Below are 24770 nucleotides of genomic sequence, written 5' to 3'. Positions count from 1 at the left end.
GAACCATTCAGTGGCCAACCTAAAGTGGTGGATGAGTCATGGACTGATTTCTAGGAAGCAATAGGAGAGAGGTCTGGAAGTTTACTTTAGATTACTACGAAGAAGACGCTATGGTCATTTTCTAGTTCCATGTGCAGTCCTGCTAGTCAGGAGCAACTTCAGATTCTCAAAATACATGGAGGAGGATAGAGAAGGGTTTTTAATTTATTAATTGCTGGGGAACATTTTAGGAAAAGGAGAGCCCATACAGAAGAGCCACTTTCATGAAAATGGAATTAGACTACTGGCACAGAAATAAACATGGTTTTGAGGGATTATTTCAAACATGGCCCAACAGGTTATTCGAGTCAAATAGGAATCCTTCATAAAATAAAATCCAGCCCTGGTGAAGGAATAGGAAGGAGCATAAACAAGGGCTAGTAAAATGTACACATTGTATGTAAAATGATATATTTTTAGGGCACTGTGAAACACTGTATGGAAAAGGCAATAAGAGTAAAATTATAATGCTGAATTTATTGTGCCTGTCAGCACCAATAGATATCTGAAGTTAATTTCAGGTGAGGTCCAAATGACAGTAACAAGTATGACTGGGTTCTGTGATATGAAACATCATGACTATATCATGTGATATTGCCCACGAGCCTTCCTTACATCTTATGAGGTCTGTATTCAGAAAGAGAACAGATTTGAATTTGAAATTAAAAGGTAGTGTTCTATACCTTTAATATGAAGAAAAGCTCAGAATAAAATGACAATAGCTGTTGATTAGTGAACTTGTATCATATCTATGTAAATGAATATTAAGTCTCTGAAGCTTCATTTGGCACAAAATGTCAAAGACAGAGGCATTTTTGTAATGTTATTTTGCCAGTTGGGGCACCAACCCACTCAGTGAAATAAGAAAAAAGTCAAATAAAAAAAAATCTATTTTCATCTCAATATCTACCACAAGCAATACCTACTTGGGGCTCCCGCACACCAGGCTGCACTGTGCACATGGCAGTAGGGAGCGCTAAAGCAAGACTTCAGGAAGAACACCTGCAATTCAATCAACAGTCTGTCAGAGACATCAGAGGACTGAGAGCAGTTAGGGGAGTTACAGTGTCCCAGATGAACCTAGCGGCATTAGTCCCAATCTGCTATTGTGGAATAATAGTAGAATTGGTTAACTTCAGGTGGAAAGACAAAAACAAACTGCAGCATCAACTGTATGGCAATAAAGATGTACTTTTCTGGAGATGCGACCATAATCCAACTTTGTAAAACATTTTGGCTTGAATTCTGTGCTGCTCTACCCCACTGAAGTCAGTGGAATTGCACGGGTTGCACAAATTGTGAATTAGCATTAAATTATAGAACAAGGTTAAAAATACCTCACCTAGTTTGTAGCGGTGTTCTGAGGATTGGCAAAGTTCTTCATTTTACAGTGTTATTGGAAGATTAATTCATTGATGTTTTCACAGCTCTTTTGAAGATGAAAAGCACTAGAAGGGTATTATTTTTACTAATTTTAATTTAATAATTTTTACTAATACTTAAGGACTAAAGATACTAGTTTTATGCAAATATCCATTGTAATAAAGAAAAACCTCACAAAAAACCCCTTGGAATTATTTCACACAAGGAGAATGGTTTCTACATGGAATGTTTTTCAAAGTTTTCCATGAGACAGCAGTAGTTCTCTAAAAGGAAAGGAGCCATTTCCAACAGCAGTTCCAATGAAGTCTAGTAATAGATAATGCATTCAGAATCATTAATCTGAATACATGAAACCAACTATTTTTATTTATTTTCAATTATAAAACAAAGTATTTATAGGTGCCCATGCTATGCACTGGGCAGTCTAGCCCACAAATTAACACACAGCTACGAAGGGACTTCCCATGAATATAACCACCTCAACTAAAACTCACTCACATATTGGGGGCAATGCAGTTTGTTTTATGTTCCCACTTTAGGCTTAGTTATTAGACTAAGAGGGCTGCCTCTGCCAAAAGACTAACACACCCCCTTGGAAATGAAAAATGGGGGAAAATAGATTGAATCACATGAAGGGAATACAGAATGAGTATTGCTGACAAATGAGTCACTATCTACCCAGTCTAGTGAAGAAACAAGTCCATGCTTCAACTATATTAGGGACCTAAGCTCTGTTCCTAGGTTACGGAAACCTCATTAATGTCTAGGGTCTTGCATTCATATATAAAAAGAATAGACCCTCATGAGGATAATAAAACAAGCTTTAATATTTGGCTAGCTGCATGCTTTTAAACAAAGATATTTTTCAAAGTTAACTAAATAACTAAGAAAGAAAAGATAGCATTACAAATTGTGAATCCTAGGAGCAATTTGACTGATAGGGGAAAATACGCCGTGGACTTGCAGGGATACATTGTGTCACCACAACCGCATGGAATATAAACCCAGAGCCTTAACCCAGGTGAGGAAAGCAAAAATGTGAACAGTCTCTTCCTCAAAAATCCATGTTTCAAGTTCAAGCACATTGAGGAAAGTATCTTCTTGGATCCCAGTCTCTGCTGTCCTGCTGGTGTCCAGTAACATTCCAAAACCAATGGAATATCAGAAAGCAGCTACTATGTTCAATTGCAATGCTGGCTACTATTAGGAAGTAATCTACTGGAAATTAGAGCTGGTAGGAAAGTGGGCTTTTTTCCTCCCACAAACACATATGACTTTTTGGTGAAAAATTTAAAGCTGAAAATGTTCAACGAGAAACTTTCAGTTTAAAACCAAAAAAGTGGATTTGGAAACACTGCTGTGGTGCCTCGTGGGAGTTCAAGTTCAGTGCTTCATGCCTCTATTCTCCAATTTTTGTTCTTGGATGGTTGGTTTTTCAATGAAAAGTTGAAGTCTTCAGCAGAAAGCTAACACTTTTTGAAAGAAAATTGTTTGGTCAACCCCCCAATTCTCAACAGAAAACCAGTTCTGATGGGACATTTTCACCCAGCACTACTTGCAAAATTCATCAGCATCCAAGCTGTGATGCACAGAAAGCAGAAGGCATAGCTATGTTTTCCATTTGCAAAACTGTGCTAAGAGCACATTCAAAGTTCAGATTGTTATGGTGTTACCATTCTATGCAGAAATTATATACAGAAAACTAGGTGAAAAGAACATTGTTTAAATTGCAAGGTCAAACTCTTGAATGTAAGGAAATGCCAGATTTATGGTTGTCTGTGCAACCATATTTCTGTCTCTTGGTGCATCCATCCTCTGCATTGAATGAGGCAGGAGTCCTGAGGGGAAAATAGTTTGTAATCATGTAGTTAAACACTGTATCAGAATGCAAACACACAAGGGAGCAGAATTAAGGTTGCATGGAGAATCATAAATCTGGTGTTTCCTAACTTCCACATACTTTATTTTGCAAACCTAAATAATATTTTTAAGACGGGATTTTTTTAAAAGGAAAAAAAGGTCAAAATAAATTCTCTTATGTGCATCTGTAACAACCTCCAAATTATGCACCGTCATCATCAGTGGTTGAACCCAGAACCTCCAGCACCACCACATAGCTTGCTGCCACTTGAGGACTAACTATATTCTTCAGCAGTTGGGGAAGGCTGTTATTCAAGAGTGAGGGGAAGGCCTGCGGGGTCCACATTCTGCTTCCTGGGTTGGTTCTTGGAGGAAGAAGCCCACCCTTGCCCACCTGTTTCTCTCTCTTTCCCCATCCCCTGCAATCTCTCCACCTCAGGAACTGGGGAATTTCTGCCCCATGTGGTGCCTCCAGATGGTGCATGGACTGTGGAGGTCACATCCTGTATCAAAGGAGTGTCTGGGAAGTTCTTGGCCTGACCCTTTCTCTCTCTGTCTCACACATGGGAGCTGGGGGACCACCCCCCCATGTGGTGGCCCCAAGGAGGGTAGGGTCTGGGGGTGGCTATTTATTAGGATGGGAGAGCCTTGCCTGGTTCCTGCCCCATGTGGTGCCCCCCAGGTAGCATTGGTCATGTGCCAAACCTAAAGGAAGGGAGAGGCCCAGCCCAGCTCTCTACTCCCATAACGCTGCAGCACAATCCTGGTCTCAGAATATTTGTGCATTTAGTTATTTTAACAGGCTGCTAAAATTTTCCAGTGAGGGCCGCAGAATTGGTCAGCCTCAAGCAACCAAACCTTTACCCCCATCATGGGCCTGCATACCAGGAACAAGGGCCCCAAAACCCCAGACTTTCAAGGGACCACCACTTCCTTCGTGTGAAGGGCCAGTGGTATGTAATCGCTGTGGGCAACCCAGACACATCCAACAGGAATGCCCTATGATGGAATACAACTATTTAGGATGCCTCTTTGGCCAAGTGGGGGAGAATACAAACCGACCAAGAGAACTGACTCAGAGGCCCTTTGTGGTCCTGATATAAATAGGTCTAAATTCAGGGGAGGGACTGATAGATTTGGGTTATGGGCAAACTCTCTTCAGTGGGACTTAGTCTCTCCCAAAGCCCTGGATCCAGAGTGATCCATTCAGATTTCCTGCCTCCTTAGAGAAATCTGTATGTACCAATGACCTCTGCTGTTTTGCAGGTAACAGATCAGATAGGGTAGGAGTGGCAGATTGCCTACTCTGGCCAGTGGTCCTTGGATGTGGCTGGAAACATCTTTGGACCTTCCTGGGAGGGGAATTAATTCCCTTCAGCCCAGACCCCCCTTCAGATGCAAGAAACAAAGTCCCTTGAGGATGCCTGGGACCTTTTCCCCATCACTTAGTCTGATCTTTCTGAAGTCTCACAAATGCCCAGAGCTCACAGAAACTGCGAAAGACATCTCAGAAATGAAGATGAGCCTGGGCCTCTGCCAGAGGCAACTCCATGGATCCTGGAGAAGAATCTTCCCAAAGGATAGATCTTGGGGAGGGAACATCCCAATAGTCTGTTGGTTATCTCCCACTCACTGACACAGCTGTGCCCCCTTTCCATCCTACAGCATCCTGAGTAACACCTTTGACATTGCTGCAACTCAACATGATGATCAAACTCTGGGAATTTTCCAACCAGCTTGCCACAGTCAATGGGGTTGTTTCCTCTGAAGATGCATCTCACCAGTTTCCCTGCTTTAAATTACAGGATGAGATTTTGTACATCCCCAGACTGAAGAACCCAGTTATCAACTCCTAATCCCCCAGCCCACCTAGAGGGAGCTCTAACGATTAGTCCATACTCTTCCCATGGCTAGACAACTAGGTAAGGTGAAGACCAATGGAAGATTGTTGGCCCAATTCTTTTGACCAGGAATATATAAAGTAGCCACCAATTTTTGCTTATTGTGCCCTGATTGCCAAAAAGGCCTGGGTCCCTCTCATCCCGCCACCCTTCATTGCAATCCCCTTTGAGTGGGTAGGGATTGATATAACAGGCCCTCCGGAGAAGAGTACCCAAGGTCACAAATTGATTTTGGTACTTATGGACAATGCCATCCAATCACTGAAGGCAATTACCTTAGGAAGCACCTTTACCTACACCCTAGTGTGAAAGCTACTCCAAGAGTTTTCCCAGGTTGAACTTTCATCGGAAGTAGTTACTGATCAAGGGATGAATTTCATGTCCCAGGTGCTCCAGTAAGTGTGAAAGAATGACTGCTTTAGGCCTCAGTCTACCATCCCCAGATGGATGGTCTGATGGAGCAGCTAAATGAGACCCTCCAGAGAATGTTAAAAATGTTTGTGGGAACACTGGGACCAGCTCTTCCCCTATCTTTTGTTTGTAGTGCAGGTGGTACTGCAGGCTTCCATGGGCTTCTCCCCTTTTGAGCCTCTTTATGGCAGACAGCCTCAAGGAATGTTAGACTTGATTAGGATGTCTTGGGAAGCTCACCCTACCTGTGTCTGAAACTATCTCATTCAAATAAGGGAAAGGTTAGAACACTTGGGCCACTTTGCCCAAACTAACCTACCTCAGTTCCAAGAGACTCAGAAACAACAATATAATAAAGAGGCTAGAGCCTAGGAATTTCAGCCAAATGCTCCTATTCCTTCCCAGCTGAGATAGCAGGCTCCTGGCTAAATGGCAGGGACCACATGAAGTGCTCTGTCAAGTGGGGCTGGTATATTACAAAATGTATTGCCTGGACTGGAAAAAAACAAAAGCAGATTTATCATATAAAGCTGTTAAAATCATGGAAGGTACAGGAGCACCTCTTCATCCACATAAAGGAGGGAGAAGAGGACCTGAAGCTTCAGTTCTCTAAGCCGTCTGAAATTGCAATAGAGCAGGTGCCACTTGGGGAAGGGCTGTCTAATGGGCAAAGAAGACAAATAAACAACCTCCTGAGAGCCTATAAAATGTTCTCTCCACTACTGGGATGCACCTCCTTGGTGACTCTCCACATCTGTATTGGGCTGGAGGCCAAGCCCATTCAGTAATCAAATCAAATCCCAGAAGGTGTAAACTCTCTGTTAGTTCAAGAAGTACAGGAAATGTTAAGATTGGGAATAATCCAGGAGTCCCATAGCCCCTGGCGTAGTCCGTGGTTTTGGAACCAAAGCTGGATGGGGCCATCCGATTTTGTGTAGATTCCAGATAAATGCCATTTCTGATTTTGATGAATATCTGATACCCTGAGCCAATGATCTGCTGGATCACCTTGGTAAAGCCCACTTTATCACATTAGATCTAACTAAGGGCTATTGGCAAATTCCCCTTACTCCTGACTGCTGAGGGAAAAAATGCCTGACCATGCAGCACTAAGCTGGCTCCAAACCATGAAGGACTCTAATGCCCATGTGACACATTGGTATTTAGCCTTACAGCCTTTTTGATTTCGAATAGAGCATCAGCCCAGGAAGGACTACTGGAATGCAGATTTCTTTTCAAGAACCAAAGAAAACTAGGGACTCTGTGGTGAGTGTCCTAGCAGGCCCACTCAAGGATGGGGCAGGGGTGCGGGGGGGTGGAAGGGGTAGGTGAAGGTGAAAAAGGATACTATTTCTCTGGGGATGCACCTGGCTCACTGGCTGGTTAGCTGGCTGATTAGTCCCGCCCACTGCACCTGGGAGAGAGAGATGGCTGATCCTCACAAAAAAAGGCAGCAGGAAATGGAGGTGGAGTCAGCAATACCCTCCAGAAAGTTGAGGGACCAGTGTCTGTGCACCCAATGGATTGCTGCTGGAGCAACTGTATTACTAAGGCTCTGAGTTAAGAGCCAGGAAATCTGGGCTGATGAACTTACTGGTGAGGGGAAGACTTGGGAGCAGGACTATTCAGCCTGCACAGACTTGAGAGAAGAGTCTGAGGTTTTGATTGGTTTGTTAAGAAGGAGAGAAATAAAAACAACAATAATAAAAACACCCCTAACCCCACTGAAAACTGCGTCCTCAGATTCTGCCAGCAGAGCTTCAGACAGATTTACCCTAGCGAGTGAGGGGGGGCGCTATAGGATAGGCCCCAATCCCTCACACTCAATACCATTATTGTTGTTATTATTATTTGCATTACCATAGTGCCTATGAATCCTAGTCATAGTCCAGAATCCCACTGTGCTAGCTGATGTACAAACATAGAACAAAAAGATGGTCTCTGAAACACACTTCCACCCTGAGAACCAGTGAGCACAAAGTGCAAGACTCTGTATTCTGCTCTTCTGTGTTGTACTTGGGCCTTGATCCTGTAAGGACTTGCATCGTGTGCAGCAGGGGGGGCTAAGTTGTTGCACTCCACTGCAAATGGGAGTGGAGACATTTAGTTGGGACAATTATGGTTACACATTGGGTGGTGTCCTCTGTGCTGAGCAGAATCACTGTGTGCTTCTTTTCCCTTTCCCATGTCTGCAAGGTAAAGAGTGGACAGTATGCTAATATTCATTGTGCTAATGAGGTGTTTACATACCTGTTCCTCTCTTAGGCTTTAATTCTGTTACTAGGCAGGAGCAGCTTGGCAGCTGTGTAGCAACTTTCTTGTTATTACAGGGTAAAGGTTCCTTTGCACTCACTGTCCTTCTAATCACATTTTACCTTGTACTAATACACATAACACTCTGTACTTGAGCTATACAGGATCAATGTACTATACAGGGCATTGAAAATGGTAAGTGCCAGGCATCGTTACTGAAATAAATATATTTTAATGAGACTGAAGTACTTGAAGTGGACTGAAAAAACCTAGGGGGTCTATCATCACCCCACATCTGCCCATCCCCTTGCCCAGAAGTTAATTCTGACCCCAACTCTCCAATTAGTCATCTTCCCCACTTGCATCAATTCTGCTTTTTGCCCCCATCAGTTCTGCCACCTCCAGCACCTCCACCAATTCTGCTCTCCCAGCTTCACCTCTGCTTCTCCTGCAGCTCCCAGGGTTCTTTCTTCACCCCACTCCCGGGACTAGGGGAGGTGAAGCAGGGTTCCCCTCCGCTTCCCAGGCTGGGGGCTACAGGGAGGGAGAGGGGAAGAGGAAGGAGAAGAGGATACACGTTGTTGCTCACAGGAGGGGGAAGAGTAGGGAGTCCAACCTACAACAATGGACATAGGACCTACTTACTCAACATGATGCTTATCTGCAATACTAGACTCATATGGATGAATGTTGTGGCCAAGTTCACAGGATCGTGCCATGGGTGCCTACATCTGGCTGATGTCTTACACCTCCAGGTGCTTCATCAATGGGCAGTTCCAGGTGGGTGGGCTGCTAGGTAAAAAATCCTTTATCTCCCTTTTTCAATGTAAATCTGCATCAATCCCACCATCCCATTTTACTACCATTTTACTGTTCAGACCATTCCACTACACTTTCCCTCCAAGTGGCTGTAAGAAACCAAATAAATAATTACATGTGTTCTGACTGGACACTTCCCAATCGCAGGAGACAGAGAGTGCCCGTCTCCAAATGGTTATTGATGCCAATTTTCTGTCCTCACAATGTGTCATGCTCATAAACCCACTGGAATGGTGAGAGGGATCACCTTTGTCATCCTAAAGATGTGATGGAGGTGGCTCCATCTGTTAGGTGGCACACTTCAATATAACCTTAAAAGTGTTAATAGGATATTCCTGGCATATAGCATACCTCCTAATATAGCAGTGCCACATGGAATACCTCTCTCTGAGGGGATAGACATTAAAAAGGTGGTAGCTGATGAACTACCAAAGTGTCCACAAAGAGGATATAGTCCAAGGAACACTTGGAGCTTCCCAGGGCCACGCAGAGCTATGAGCCCCACTTGGAGCTGCCTAAGATTCAGGCTCCTGCAGGAAGCACTCTATGTGAGGGTACCTCTTGGGGGAAAATGTAAGTGAAACATATAAGTTAGAATTGCCTAAAGAAGTGAGATTTATGGATGATAGTGCAGGGTTTTAAAAAAAGTGTCCTTGCGTTTTAGTGGGGAAGTGCATTTTGCAGGGGGAGGGGAAAACATAGCTTTTTTCCTTTTGTGTTGTACAAGTGGGTAGGTCTGAGTCTACCTGGAGTGTAGGCACATGACTTGGATGTAATGAGAGGGGCACTATTCAGGCTGGGGTACCAGGGTGTTCATCTTCTAATTTGTATGCACGAGATGGAGGAAGTTCAGGTTGTGGGGCTAGGTTATTAGGAGGACATGAGAAGGGAGAGGATGCATAGGAAGAAGGAAAGGATTAGGGTAATGGAAATAGTACTGGCATCTCTATGTCTCTCAAACTCTATCTCTTCATAATGCTATGGACATTGCTATGGCAAGGAGTGTACTGTCTGGATTCTTCATAACAAAAGCTCTAGGAAGAATAGCAGAGGTAACTGTCCCGAGCATGATCATGCCCTCGGTACAGAGACCATGCACATATATGTGCATGTCTGGGGAAAATTGTGCATTGACTGGTGCAGGATGATCAGTAGTGTCAATGAATCTGCTACTTTATTCAGAGCTACAGGCTGACTGTCCTGTTTCTTGTGCAAAATAGAAGTGTCCTCTTTCATCCACACAGCTTGGCGCAGCTCACATATATGAATTATCAGTGTGCCCCAGCAAATTTGTGAGGTCTTGTGCATATTGCCTTCTCAGTTGTGCTATTTCCTGCACCAGGGACTTTTTTGGTTGACCAGAGCCTTACCGATTTGTCTGGGTCATGGTTGTATGAGGTTCTGATCACCCTCCGTGGTCCAAGTAAAGGAGGCAAAAGCTCATCCGGTTGTCTCGCTAGATGAGGTGCGACAGGTCTGGATTGTGTGGAGGCCTGTAGGGGTTGTGTGAAAAAAATGGGAATTCGGCACCTAGGCACTTTTGAAAATCCCACTAGGCATCTCTTTGCCTCTTTAGGCACACAAATAGGTTTAAAAATATGGCCCCAAGTCTCTGGTTCATCAAAGGGATGCTACCTGCTCTGGTCTTGTGAACTGGCAGGACATTAAATTGGGGATGGGCAAACCACATAAGAACCTATCTGCTGTAAGAACCTTCACCTTTTAGTTAGATCTAAATTCTCACCACATCTGTTTTGAGGTTCTGAAGTATTTAGAGAACCTTCCCTCCCCTATTTTACTTGCATTTGTACTTTTGAATTCTGGCCAACACTGAATGTGGACGTTCCAAAACACTGTTCTTCTGGCATTTCCAGCTGAGACCAAAAGCAGTGGTATCAGAAATCTGGCAAGAAAGTCTGTCTCGGGATAGTTTCCTCCTAGTTTTGCAGGCTGAAGAAATAAGAATAGTCAGGACTAGAGCGGATCAGACCATTTTCATTACAATATGCTGTTTCAAAGCTGAAACGTTGCTTGGAGACATGGTGGTTTCAATAAAGTTTTTGTTGGGAAGGTTACGAGAGAGAAGGGGTAGGGCACTGACTTGGGACGTGGGAGTGATCTGATCCACTGTGGAACAAAACCAAATATCAAAAACTCGAAAGTTGCCGCACTACAGAATTGTCATCATCTGGTCAGTTCTAATCTCGGGACAGTACAAGTCTGAAGTGCTCCCATTGTTAACTTAAATCTGCAAGAAGCTTGATAGGTTGTTATCAGAGTGTGCAACAAAATAATTTGAATTTTAACGGAGTTTTGGCTTTTAGTTTCAGGGAACAGAAAGATGTTCAGGGACCGGGGTATAATGCAGGTTTAACTAGACTGTAGGCCTCTGTTAGTTATTCCCAGCAGTATTCCTATATTAATGTAGATTTCTGTTAAACTGAAAGCAAATCCTTTTGTTTGTCTACAAAGTTTCTACTTGTGACTATTCATTACAAATAAGTAGGTTTGGGAGTGCTTATATTTCACACTGCATTTCAGGATGATCCCCTATATACTTCTTCTTGATCTGAAGCATTAGTCTGTGCGGATGGTGCCATCTACTGTAAGTAAGGAACATGACAGCATCTTCCATACAGTTGCTGTCATTTTGTTGCCAACTATCGAGTTTTGAAGTGGAAGCTGTCTGTGTTTGGGAGTCCTTTCAGACCTCCCATCTGCCTGATTATCTGAAAGGCCATCTTCCACAAGGGAATGCAGCAGGCTGATTGAAAGGGCCTCTTCCTTTCCGAATGCACCTATTCTATACAAGTCTCTTTTCATATTCAAATTCTGTGCTACTCTAGTAGAAAAAGGGATTTAAAATATAATGAACACTTTGAGCCAAAATTTCTGCTGGATTAATTATATGCAATCCCAGTGACGTCAATGGGATTCACCTGTGAACTTCAGTTAATACAGCTGTAGGAGAGGCAGAAGAATTTTGTAGGCACAGTGTCAACTCAGGCTTACAATGAACAAACTTGGGGAAAAACAACTCAGACAAAGACCTAAACAAGAGATGCTCTCTGACATGCTACTCACCTATTGTCTCAGGCTTTATCTACTTTGGGGATTTGCCCCTATCTCAGACATCATCCATGACTTCTGTGACCTCTGTGACATACTTGTAGCCTTAGTGATAAGTAAGAGTCAGCATGGAATTGTCAAGAACAAATTGTTTCAAACCAATGGAATAGCTTTCTTTGACAGGGTAACAAACCTTGTGGATAGGAGGGAAGCAGTAGATGTGGTCTATCTTGACTTTAATAAGACTTTTGACACTGTCGTGCATGAACTTCTCATTAACAAACTAGGGAAACAGAACCTAGATGGAGCTACTACAAGGTGGATGAATAACTGGTTGGAAAACCATTCCCAGAGAGTAGTTATCAGTGGTTCATGGTCAAGCTGGAAGGGCATATCGAGTGGGGTCCCACAGGTATCAGTCCTGGGTCTGGTTCTTTTCAATATCTTCATCAGTGATTTAGATAATGGAATAGAGAGTACACTTATAACATTTGTGGACAATACCAAGCTGGGAGTGGTTGCAAGTGCTTGGGAGGATAGGATTAAAATTCAAAATGATCTAGACAAACTGGAGAAATGTTCTGAAGTAAATAAGATGAAATTCATTCAGGACAAATGCAAAGTACTCCACTTAGGAAGGAACAATCAGTTGCACACATACATATGGGAAATGATTGCCTAGGAAGGAGTACTGTGGAAAGGGATCTGGGGGTCATATTTGATCACAAGCTAAATATGAGTCAACAGCATAACACTATTACAACCCCCACCCCCCCGCAAAACAATCCCATCATTCTGGGATGTATTAGCAGGAGTACTGTAAGCAAGGTACAAGAAATATTTCTTCTGCTCTACTCTGAGCTGAGCAGGGCTCAAATGGAGTATTGTGTTCAGTTCTGGGTGCCACATTTCAGGAAAGATGTGGACACATTGGAGAAAGTCCAGAGAAGAGCAACAAAAATGATTAAAGGTCTAGAAAACGTGACCTAGGAAGAAAGACTGAAAAAAATGGAGTACTTGTGGCACCTTAGAGACTAACCAATTTATTTGGTTAGTCTCTAAGGTGCCACAAGTACTCCTTTTCTTTTTGCGAATACAGACTAACATGGCTGTTACTCTGAAACCTGAAAAAAAATGGGTTTGTTTAGTCTGGAGAGGAGAAGACTGATGGGGAACATGATAACAGTTTTCAAGTACATAAAAGGTTGTTACAAGGAGGAAGGAGAAAAACTGTTCTCATTAACTTCTGATCCCAGATCCCATTTCAGAACCCAGATGGGTGGAGGGGGGAAATATGAAGGATGAAGGGATACAACTAATGACCACAGTTTAATATTTAAAGTGGACAGTGAACTGCATCATCCTTTCACAGAATCTATCTCACTCTTGCTTCCCCAAGACTCAGGAATGATGTTTCATAGAGTTGCTTGTGATTTTAGTCACACAACTTCCAATAAAGCCACTGGAAAGACTGAAGCTAATTTCTTGAACTCAGCCTTGAAAACTTAAAGGCTAAAGTTTATCCCCATATCTAAGAACAAGAGCTGTCATAAATATAAAGGGAAGGGTAAACCCCTTTAAAATCTCTCCTGGCCAGAGGAAAAATCCTCTCACCTGTAAAGGGTTAAGAAGCTAAAGGTAACCTCGCTGGCACCTGACCAAAATGACCAAGGAGGAGACAAGATACTTTCAAAAGCTGGGAGGAGGGAGAAAAACAAAGAGTCTCTGTCTGTCTGTGTGATGCTTTTGCCGGGGACAGAACAGGAATGGAGTCTTAGAACTTAGTAAGTAATCTAGCTAGGTATGTGTTAGATTATGATTTCTTTAAATGGCTGAGAAAATAGCTGTGCTGAATAGAATGAATATTCCTGTCTGTGTGTCTTTTTTGTAGCTTAAGGTTTTGCCTAGAGGGATTCTCTGTTTTGAATCTAATTACCCTGTAAGGTATTTACCATCCTGATTTTACAGAGGTGATTCTTTTTTACTTCTATTAAAAGTCTTCTTGTAAGGAAACTGAATGCTTTTTCATTGTTCTAAGATCCAAGGGTTTGGGTCTGTGGTCACCTATGCAAATTGGTGAGGATTTTTACCAAACCTTCCCCAGGAAGTGGGGTCAAGCGTTGGGAGGATTTTGGGGGGAAAGACATTTCCAAACTACGTTTTTTCAGGAACCCAGATAAAGTTTGGTGGTGGCAGTGGAAGTCCAAGGGCAAAGGGTAAAATAGTTTGTATCTTGGGGAAGTTTTACCTAAGCTGGTAAAAGTAAGCTTAGGAGGTTTTCATGCAGGTCCCCACATCTGTACCCTAAAGTTCAGAGTGGGGAAGGAACCTTGACAAGAGCGCTTTTAACAGTCCCAGGAATAAACACTGTCTCATATGATCAAAACGTACATTATATGAATGAAATTATATTAATTAATGTGCTGCATTAGTATAAGACTAAAAGATTTATATTCCTTGGGTCAAGAACCCCTTTATAGACATGTGAAGAGGGATATATAGGAATATTATTCAGACCACTTATTACAGAAGCCAAAAAATCCAGTCATTGTGCAGCTGGCAGATAAAAGGGGTGCAGTAGCAGCTATAGCTATAAGACATTAGATAAAAGAGGTTTTGAGACAGCCATGACCCTTTATATTTTATTATTCACTGAACCTGCTAATATTCATGGCAAGTAGACAGAAGCTATACTTTTAGATCACATAAAGGTATTAGCATTTTTATTGAAAGAAAAACAGCCAGCTTGACTAGAGGTTTATATATTGCTTAAAATACACAAATCACTCCCTAATTCAGCAGTCTTTGGTGGAAAAGAGACAGTTATGGGATCAGCCTATAGAACTGTGGAGAAGAATTTTACCACACACTTTGTTATGAGATATGCCCTATTACTGTTGACCTTCTAACCGATTCCTCAATTAGGGGGAGGTTGGGACAGAACACTGTACTGGCTGAGACCTTTCTGTTCATACAGCCTAACACCCAAGAGGTCCCCAATCCAGCAAGGTGCTGAGTGCCCTCATCTCTGTCTTATTAAAGCCAACAATTTGATGTCATAGAGAGTGAATGTGCGGAAAATACTCTTAAGAATGGCTACTCCACCTTCCATTTTAACCCACCACAAAGCCAATCCTGCTTTTATCAGAGTCAAGAACATAACATCATTAATAACAATAGGAGCAAAGCTCACTCTAAACAGTAAAAATAAATGGCAAAATAATTTCACATACAGTTTATCTTTGTTGTAGTTGTATACAATTTTTACTCACTAATGAACAGTGTGGAATACTGGCGTCTCTCACGACAGCTTTAAGAAACTACTTTAGATAGAAGAATCTGCAGTGTAAGCAGATTCTTTGTTGCACACTTAAGTAGTGCCAAACAAATGCATTTAAAAATCATGTGTCAGGTCCCAAAACACCATGAGGCTGAATTAAAAATCACATTTAAAAAATATAATCAATTTTGGGTTCTTTATATTTAACTTTTGGGTTATGAAGCCTTTAGGGTGTACTTGCTTCATGTTTTCAAACTTTTCTCACAACTATGTGGGCTAAAAACACAGTTTATTATTATTTTTACAATGGAAGTGGAGATTCTCGCTAGGGCTGTCAGAGGATTAAAAATGTTAATTGTGATTAATCGTGAGATTAAAAAAATTTCTGTTAAAACAACGCACGGCTAAACAATATTATATCATTTATTTAAATATTTTTGGAGGTTTTCTATATTTTCAAATATAAGGTCAGGGCTGGGGGCTCTGTGCGCCAGCTGCTCTCGGGGCTTCAGCCATCTTGGGGATCAGGGAATGGGGCTCCAGCACCCCCCACCACCCGGGAAGCTGCAGGCTGAGGCTTCTCCAGCACCCCCACCACATGAGAAGCTGTGGGCTGGGGCTGCTTCAGCCCCTCCACTACCTCTGGAGTTGTGGGCTGGGGCTTCAGCCTTCCCCCCCCGCACCTCCCAGTCATGTCTCAAGCCCCACCCACAGGTATGCAATTAATGCATTAAAAAATTAATGTGTTAATTTTGCTTTCAGCTAAGCATAGGCGTTAACTGTGATTAACTGACAGCCCCAATTCTCATATAATCACTTGCTTCGAGGAGACAGGCTTTTAAGAAAAAAATAGCTACCTAGAGACTCATAAGAATTTTGTGAGAATTGTCTACAATGTGTTACACTATATTGTTCCCCACAGGCAACTATGGCAAACCGCTCATTTACTTATTACTGAGTTTTTTGTAATATTCAAGATTTGGAGCATTTTACATTTTCAGATATGGAAAATACATTTCCACTATGTTAAGTGCCATATTCTGGTCTCAGTTACCTCAGTGAAAAGCTGAGAACAGACTTTGGCCCTAAGTCTTTAAGGTCAAGTTGCCTCTCTTGCTTCAAATTAGGAAAGTATTCCCAGTTCAAATGGCCAAGTTAAACAAAACACAGTTAGGATGACATTCTTCCTCCCCGTACTCTTTTCAGATGTAGGTTTATAGACACTAGAAGAGACGTCAGCTCGACCCTATTTTTGTCATTTTACTTGACTATTAAAACGTCCAGCCTGTTGGATTTGGGATATGGTTATGTACATGCTCCCAGTTACACAGGTGCAAGCCTACTGGTTTCATTGAGTTCCATGAGCATGACTGAGATCAGCATATGTTCCATAGGCACTTAAATAATAGTGTTAGTTATTAAATAGTTAAATAATAGTTAGCTCTTCACCTACTTATGTTAGTGGAAATCGAAACCTACTTGTGACTATTTGCAAAGTAGTTCAATTCAATAAGAAGTTGAAATACCAACTCCTCCTCCCTTCCAAACCACATTAAAATTACGCATGAACGATAGATAGTGTTAGACTATAGATATGCTGGCCTGCCTGTAAAGGCCTATATTTTAAGAACTTAGGTGTATTTTTATCACTTAGCTAGTTATAGAGGTATAAAACAAAGAATTAAAATCCCAGTCCTCCTGTGTACGGGCCTTTTCTCACTAGGATAGTCTGAGGCCTTGTTCTTAGGCTAAGGCCTTTGGCTAAGCAGCAGGGGCAGCCATAAGCTGGAAAGTGAACTGTCACATCCTCACATTCCAAACCAGTCACATTGAAAGAAGGTGCTATTGGGCTGTTAGGAAGACAATCCTGTCCTGATAGTGCCTATCACCACCAGAGAAAGATGGTTAAAGAAAACTTTGTTTGATAGCACCCTGTCTGGCAAGAAATCACTTATCATTGGTTGTGGCTGTGAAACCCTCATTTCTGAGTGTTTTATCTTTATGGCCCCCACTTTTCTATTGTTAATCTCTCTGGTTCTCTAATTGTTTCTGTCTGCTGTATAATTAATTTTGCTAGGTGTAAGTTAATTAGGGTAGTGGGATATGTTACAATATGTTAGGATCGGTTAGTTAAATTTCAGTAAAATGATTGGTTAAGGTATAGCTGAGAATATTACTATATAAACTGGGGTCAAACAGGAAGTTGGGGGACTGGAATCATGCTTGCTAAGCGGGGGCAGGGCGGGTGGGAATGGGAACAGGGAATAGGGAACAGGGACACCAGCAAGGCTCTGCGGCGTCAGAGCTGGGAAGGGGGACACGGGGTAAGTGCTGTGCGGCGTCAGAGCTGGGAATGGAACACTGGGGAACAGGCTCTATTGGAATATAGAGATAAGCCCGACTGGTGTTAAGGGCTTCCGAATATGCTTGCTTGGAAACTAACCCCAATAAACATTGCATTGTCTGCACTTTGGACTTCTGGTCTTCTGCTGCTTGCTGTCTGCGTGACAAGAACTAGGGAAGTGGAAGGGTTGAGGGAAAGCCCTCTAATAGATAGCTCATACACACATACAAACCACCCCCTTGGAGAAAAAAATTGGACCCAACAATAATATCCTGCAACAGTTCTAGAATCATTTCAGTTGGAACTTGGGACTTCTGCTGCTCTAATAATTTGGTCATTACAAACACCATCTTAATCTAGCATCCTAGGGTTTTATATACACAGAGATCACCTGATGGTGTTGTGACATTCCCCTCTGGTGTTATCTGGGCCAGTGATCTGCTAGGTCACCCCAGTCCTTGACTCTCGGAGCCAGCCTTACCCTCCTCTGCTGTGAGAACCCACACTCCTGGGCTGTTCACGCATAGTCTCTGGCAGTAAGCTGCTCCCAGATACTTGCAACTGAATGACACTAGCCAATATCTCCAGTCCCAGACACAACCCCAGGAACCTCCAGTTATACCCGCTGGACGCTGCAAGTTTATATGAGTTCGTCAATTTAACAAAGAAATTAATATGTACCAGGCTTGTTATCCCAATGGGAGCCTCTGACAAACTGCAAACCAAATGCACTGCTTCTGGTAGAATAAACAAACAAATTTATTAACTATAAAGATAGATTTTAAGTGATTATAAGTCAAAGCATAACAAGTCAGAGTGGTTACCAAAAGAAAATAAAACATAAGCACGCAGTCTAAACTCTCAAACCTATTAGACTGGGCAGCAACTAGATTAAGCACTTTTTCTCACCCCACTGGATACTGTAGTCCTTAATATACAGGATTCATTCCTTAAACCTGGGCCAATTGTCTGTGCTGGAGTCTTGTCTTCTTCTCAGTATCTTGGTTGCTTGCAGCAGAGATGGGGGCAGGAGAAGCGCATGTGTCCACTCTATCTGTTTTATACTCTCAGTCCACGTGCTTGAGGAGCACAAGTCCAGGCATGTCTGTGGGGCATTGCTGAGTCTCTACAAGCAAGGTTGAGCAATTCCCCTGGTGTGGCCTCATGCAGGTGAGTCATTGCATTGTAGCTCCCTTGCTGGACAATGGCTGTTGATGGGCTATTTCACACCCTGCCCGGGTGTTGGTTACTTTCCTTGCTGTTGCCTCTGAGGAGCTAATATCTGGCTGATTCCCCAACTTACAGCATGCTTTAGTGATCACCATACAATACAATTCTCATAACTTCATATGCATTAATGATACACATATATGGATAGAGAAATGACTTTCAGCAGATCATAACCATTCCCCTGATAACTTACAAAGCGTGCTTTATATGTGAGATCACAATTATATGAAAATGAAGAATATGGGGATTACAATACGCTCCCCCAAGGGATAGAATGTCACAGGTATGACAAAGAACCAAATCAATGATATGCTGGAGATTCTTTGTCCACTGGATGTTCACTTTCCAAAGCACAGGCTTTGGATCAGACCTGCTAGCCTCTAACATAAAATTAAAACTTAAATAGATAAGCCATTCGACAGGTCCACTGCATCTGGACTTGTCCATAATCAATGAGAATTACATAACTTCTGTCTAGAATAGGTTTGTGGCACTGTCAGAGGTGACAGAAGAGAACAACCTGAACTAATTTTGGAATAAGATGAAAACTATCATACTTGAAGTCACCAAAGCACACACTGTGAAAAGTCAGTAACAGACCACACCATGGTTAATGGAAAAGGTGCTTGAGCTGGCCAAAAATAAAATAAAATAAAAAGGCAGAGTGAAAGAATGTGGCTTGGACACTGAAGAACATAGGAGAAAATACAGGGAATTGAGCAGACATTTTCAAAGAAAGAATATATAAGACAAGAATGAATAAATCAGGGCACAATGCAAGGAATCTGAGAATTGTAAAGAGTAATATTGCAAAAGGTATATTCACAGTGGTCAGACTTCTTACTAAAAAGTTTTCCCTGTGACCACACATCATAAAAAATCATGATGGCAGAATTCTCACTAGAGGCGATATCAAACTCGGGTGGTAAAACTATTGTGCCAATCTGCAGTCTTCATCTGAGCCATTTACAGTATAGGAAGCCCGAAAGAAAAGTACAGAGCAGAGTCATCAATTCTGTAAGAAGATGTGGTGTGTGCTATTATGAAAATGAAGCCTGGGAAAGGATCAGGAGTAGATAACGTACCAGCAGATTTGCTAAAAGCAAGTGGTGGCCATGGTATTGATCTCATGTGGAAAATTTGCAATGATATATGGATGACTAGAAATTAGCTGGAATCTTTTGCCCTTAGCAAAGAAAGGGGATATCACAGAGTGCCGTAATTATTGTACCACCTCTATGGTATCACATGAAAGTAAAGTGCTGCATTATATAATTCAGAATTACATGAAGTGAATGCTGGAAGCAGAACTACTGCCACAACAAGCTGGCTTCAGAGAGGAATGAGGCACACATGATCAAATAGAGAATATTTGTCTGACCATTGAAAAATGCAGGGACTGTAATCACCCATTGATTATGTGTTTCATTGACTGCTCCAAAGCATTTGACACCATCCAACACTACCATCTTTTGAGGATTCTGGCAGACATGAGGATTCCAGAGCCTTTCATTGAACTCACCACAATTCTTTACTGTCAACAACAGACTACGGTGTAAAGAGCAGTGGGTGAGGGAGAGGTAGGGTGTGAGACAAGAATGCATTCTGTCCCCAAGTCTTGTCAACATGTTTGCAGAATTTATGATGGGACAAGTGCTAGAAGGTTTTGAAAAAAGTGAAAAGAGCTGGGATTTTCATTTTCACCTTATAACTGAGCTCAGATATGCTGATGATTTGATGCTCTTTGCTGCAACCATCAAATGCAATACAATGAATGTTGGAGTCCGTAAAAGTGGTTAAGAATATGGACTATTTTTGAATGTGGCAAAAACAAAATGCATGTACATGGACATGATCAATAACAACAGGATGCAAGTGGACATCCCAATCAATGGTTAAACTGTAGAGGCAGTAGATGAATTTAATTATCTGGGATCATACATATCCAGCCAAGGAGGCTGCTCAAAAGAAACTGGAAGACTAGGAATGGCTTGCCCAGACATGGACTTCCTTATGAAAGTGTGGAAGAAACATGGTTCAACTGGTGAAAAACTTAATTTTTTCCATAGCGACTTCTGTATGTGAATCCTGAAAAACTAATGCTGTTGACAAGAGAAAAAATGAAGCCTTTGAGATGTGGTGCTGGTAAAGACTCTTCTGTATCTCTGGGATGGAAAAGAAGACAAGTGTTTATGTTAGAAATATTATTGGAAAGAAGCAGACTCTGTTGTCAGAAATCAACAAGAGCAAATTTATGTACTTGAGTCACATTAGCAGTAGAGATGGAAATAACCTCAAGAAAGTTATAATGGAAGGAATGGTGGTGGGTCATTGAAGTAGGGGATGATTAGCAAGGAGATGGAGAGATGGTATGCAGCAGATCACTTGGAGGTCAACTACTGAGTGTGCAAAGTTAGTGATGGACTTAGAAGGTTTCTGAAAATTTTGCTATGATGTTACCAGTATTGAGACATGAATAATTGGACTTTACATTACATCGTGAATCTTTTGACTCAATCTAGATCCAACTGTAGGGGAAGAAAAACTTTGTACTCTTTACCAATAATTTTTAACTAGATGTGAATGAATAATTCTCAGCAATTAATTTATCTGATGAATCTAGCCTCTTTCTCCATCTATCAGTAGTTGGGAAGGAATGGAGGCTGGGGATGGCACAACCATACGATAGATTTTTCAGTCTTCATTTTTTCTGCTTACAGATCATAATATACTCAAATTTACTGGACAACTATGAGAGTTTTTTAATGGTATTTATTTATTTATTTATTCATTGTAAAGTAGGGTATGTTTTACAGGCTGCAGCTAGCACATCTACACAATATTAAAGCACCGGCAGCTACTGGTGCCTGATCTACTCAAGGACCGCTCTCAGAAGAGCTGCTGCACTGGTGTTAGTGGAACACCAATAGCCCCGGTCGTTGGGACTTCTGGAGGTAAATGTGTAATCCTTCTGCCCATCAGAGTTGGCAGCAACAAGGGCCGGGTTCAATATCTAGGGGATTCATTCCAATAACACAATGCAAACCGGCTCAAGCCCCCACCCAGTGACCTGGGACAAATATATACCGCCCCCGCTGGGCGCCTCCAAGAGGCAATACTTCCCCTCTCGCAAGCACATAGTCTGAGTGTAGCAAAAGCCTTTTAATAACAGAGAGAAACAATGTGGCATTATGTTGGGGAAACACCACCAACAGGATTCGTAACACAACCCATGAGCAAAAAAAACCACCCCAAGCAAATTGGGGCGTGTCCTTTCCCTTTGGTTCTTGAGTCCAGCAACCCCAAATCACCCAAAGTCCCAAAAGTCCAATGACCCAAAAGTCTCTGTCCCTGGTCAGGGCAGCCCCAGAGTTCGAAAGTTTATCTGCAGAGCTTTACCTCCCAACCTGGGTGGAGATGGGGGAGGGGGGGAAGAGAGGTAAGGGGCACCTCACATGATCTGAAGCTGACCACCCCACAGCTCCATAGGCCTTCGCTCCACCAGCCGCCCCACAAACTGCTTTGCTCAGCTCCGCTGCTCCACCAGCCGGTCCACAAACTACTCTGCTCCACGTCCCACAAGCAGCTCCCGCTGTCCTATGAACTGCTCCACCAGCCTGTCCACAAGGCACTCCAGCCATCCCACAAACTGCTCCACAATATATCTTCAGGCTCCCCCACTACTTAACACAATGCTCAGTGATTTCGGCTCTTAGTCAGTTCAGCTCTTTAGTGAATTCAGCTTGTAGTAGGGGAGCCTCAGTGCTGGTGCACCATTAGCCCAAAGTGAGCTCAGCAGCCTGTAACTAGACTCCTAATAGAATCAAAATTAGCTCTGATATTCTACAGCAGAGAGAGTAGGAAGTGCAATTAGCATGTAAGGACCTCACCCAGGGGCCCATGCCACCAAGTATTAATACTTGTCCCCAGCCTCTCTCAATTCACAGAGTTTTTGAACCCATGACCCTTGCCTAGCAAGTGCTACTTAGTTGATGGTGAGTCCCTCCATCATAACAAAAGGCCAAGTACAGTTCCAAGCACAGTTCCCATAATCAGGGTAATAACAATTTATTCTTCCTGCCCCAATAACAGAGACACTGGGGATCCCACAGCAGCCAAAGTGACCATTTGAGCAGCTATGGCCTCATTCTAGGCAGGGTGGGTGTGCCTGTGCAAATGAGATCAGCCCCTGAAGTTCTTTTCCAAAACTTGCCACACCTCACCACCAGAGGTCAGGGTGGAGCTCATCCTGACACTGCTTACAAATGCATGAGCCTCTACTGCATGAGCTAAAAGCCACATGGCCATTAGCTAAGGCTATAGAGTAAACTCATTAATATCTCTCTCTCTAAGCGGTCTCAGTGCCACTAGATGGGACAGAACACCACACCCAGGAAGTGTCTGGGTTACATTAGCAATACAGCCCTGAATCTCAAATGTTAATGTAATATGAATGAAGTGGTATAAAATGGCCTCCTTATTTAATTTAGGAAATCTTGGTTTTCATGTTGAGTGAACTGGATCAGATGGGAAGCTGGCTCAACCAGGACTCTCAGATGGATAGGGGGTCTGCAAATAGGGTTCAGAGAAGAGTCATGAGAATGATTAAAGGAGTAGAAAACATGCCTAAAGAGCTCAATCTATTTAATTTTAAAAAAGAAGTTAAGGGTGGTCTTGATTATAGTGTGTAAGTACCTACACAGGGAACAAATATGTAATAATGAGCTCTTCAGTCTAGCAGAGAAAGGTATAACAAGATCTAGTGGCTGGAAATTGAAGCTAGATGAATTCAGACTAGGAATAAGGTGTAAATTTTTAACTGTGAGAATAATTAACCTTTGGAACAATTTTCCAAGGGTCATGGTAGATTTTCCATCACTGAGAATTTTAAAATAAAAAAGATCTGCTCTAGGAATTATTTCAGGGAGGTACTATGGCCTGTGTTATAAAGGAGGTCAGACTAGACTCTATGAGATTTTCAGGAAAATGCCATATTATCCACTGTTCCTTCTGCACACCTGTGTGAGGATTTTTGTTTGTTTGTTTGTTTGTTTTCCTTTATTTACTGTCTTGTCTCTTGGTCTTTTGTTTGTTTAAATTGTTTTGCTTTACAGAATAGACAAGAGGAATTATATGGTATATCGCTTGCTACTTTAACTTGGCTCCCTGAGTAATTCTGTGCTGTGTAATCTCAATGGTTGTCTTTCTGTAATTTATGTAGACTCTGATAATATATAAAATGTAATAATAATAGTGTGATTAATAAGCAATTTTCTTCCTTGAAGAACTAAAAAAAGGTAAAATTAAGGTTCCAAATATGTATTTACAAGCAAATCCTGTCCCCACACGCCAAGGCTGAGTACATGACTTAAGCATGGGTACTCTGCAGAGACTGGATGGAAAGAATCCTCACCCCAGGACATGGAGTGACAGTGGGGTTATTCATTTGCCTTCTCCTATTGGTAGGAGGTGGTGGCTTTGCATAGTCAAATCCATTGCATTGCATTGCCATTGCCCTTCTTAGAGCCCCTGTAGAGCACAAGCATGTGTAAGAAGAGTCAGGATGAGCTCTACCCTGACATCTGGTGGCGAGTAGTGGTGGGTTGTGGAAAAGAACTTCAGGGGCTGATCTCATTTGCATAGGTACACCCACCCCGCCTAGATGGTCACTTTGGCTGCTGTAGGAGCCCCAGTTTCTCTGTTATTGGGGCAGGAATAAACTGTTATTATCCTGATTATGTGAATCAAGGACAGTGGAACTGTACTTGGCCTTTTGTTCTGATGGAGGGACTCACCATCAACTAAGCAGCACTTGCTAGGTAAGGGTCATGGGTTCCAAAATCCAGGGAGAGGAGAGAGGCTGGGGATAGGTATTAATATCTGGTGGTATGGGCCCCCTGGTAAGGGCCTTATATGCTAATTTCACTTCCTCCTCTTTCTGCTGTTGAATATCAGAGCTAATTTTGATTCTATTAGCAGTCTAGTTACAGGCTGCTGAGCTGAATTCACTTTGGGCCAATAGTGCACCAGCACTGAGGCTCCCCTACTACAAGCTGAAATCACTGAGTGTTGTGTTAAGTAGTGGGGGAGCCTGAAGATATACTGTGGAGCAGTTCGTGGGACAGCTGGAGTGGCTCATGGGACGGTGAGCAGAGCAGCTCTTGGAGCAGAGCAGTTTGCG

This window comes from Chelonia mydas, chromosome 3, assembly GCF_015237465.2.
Source record: "Chelonia mydas isolate rCheMyd1 chromosome 3, rCheMyd1.pri.v2, whole genome shotgun sequence".
In the NCBI taxonomy this organism is placed as follows: domain Eukaryota; kingdom Metazoa; phylum Chordata; order Testudines; family Cheloniidae; genus Chelonia; species Chelonia mydas.
Note: the sequence above shows the minus strand (reverse complement) of the source record.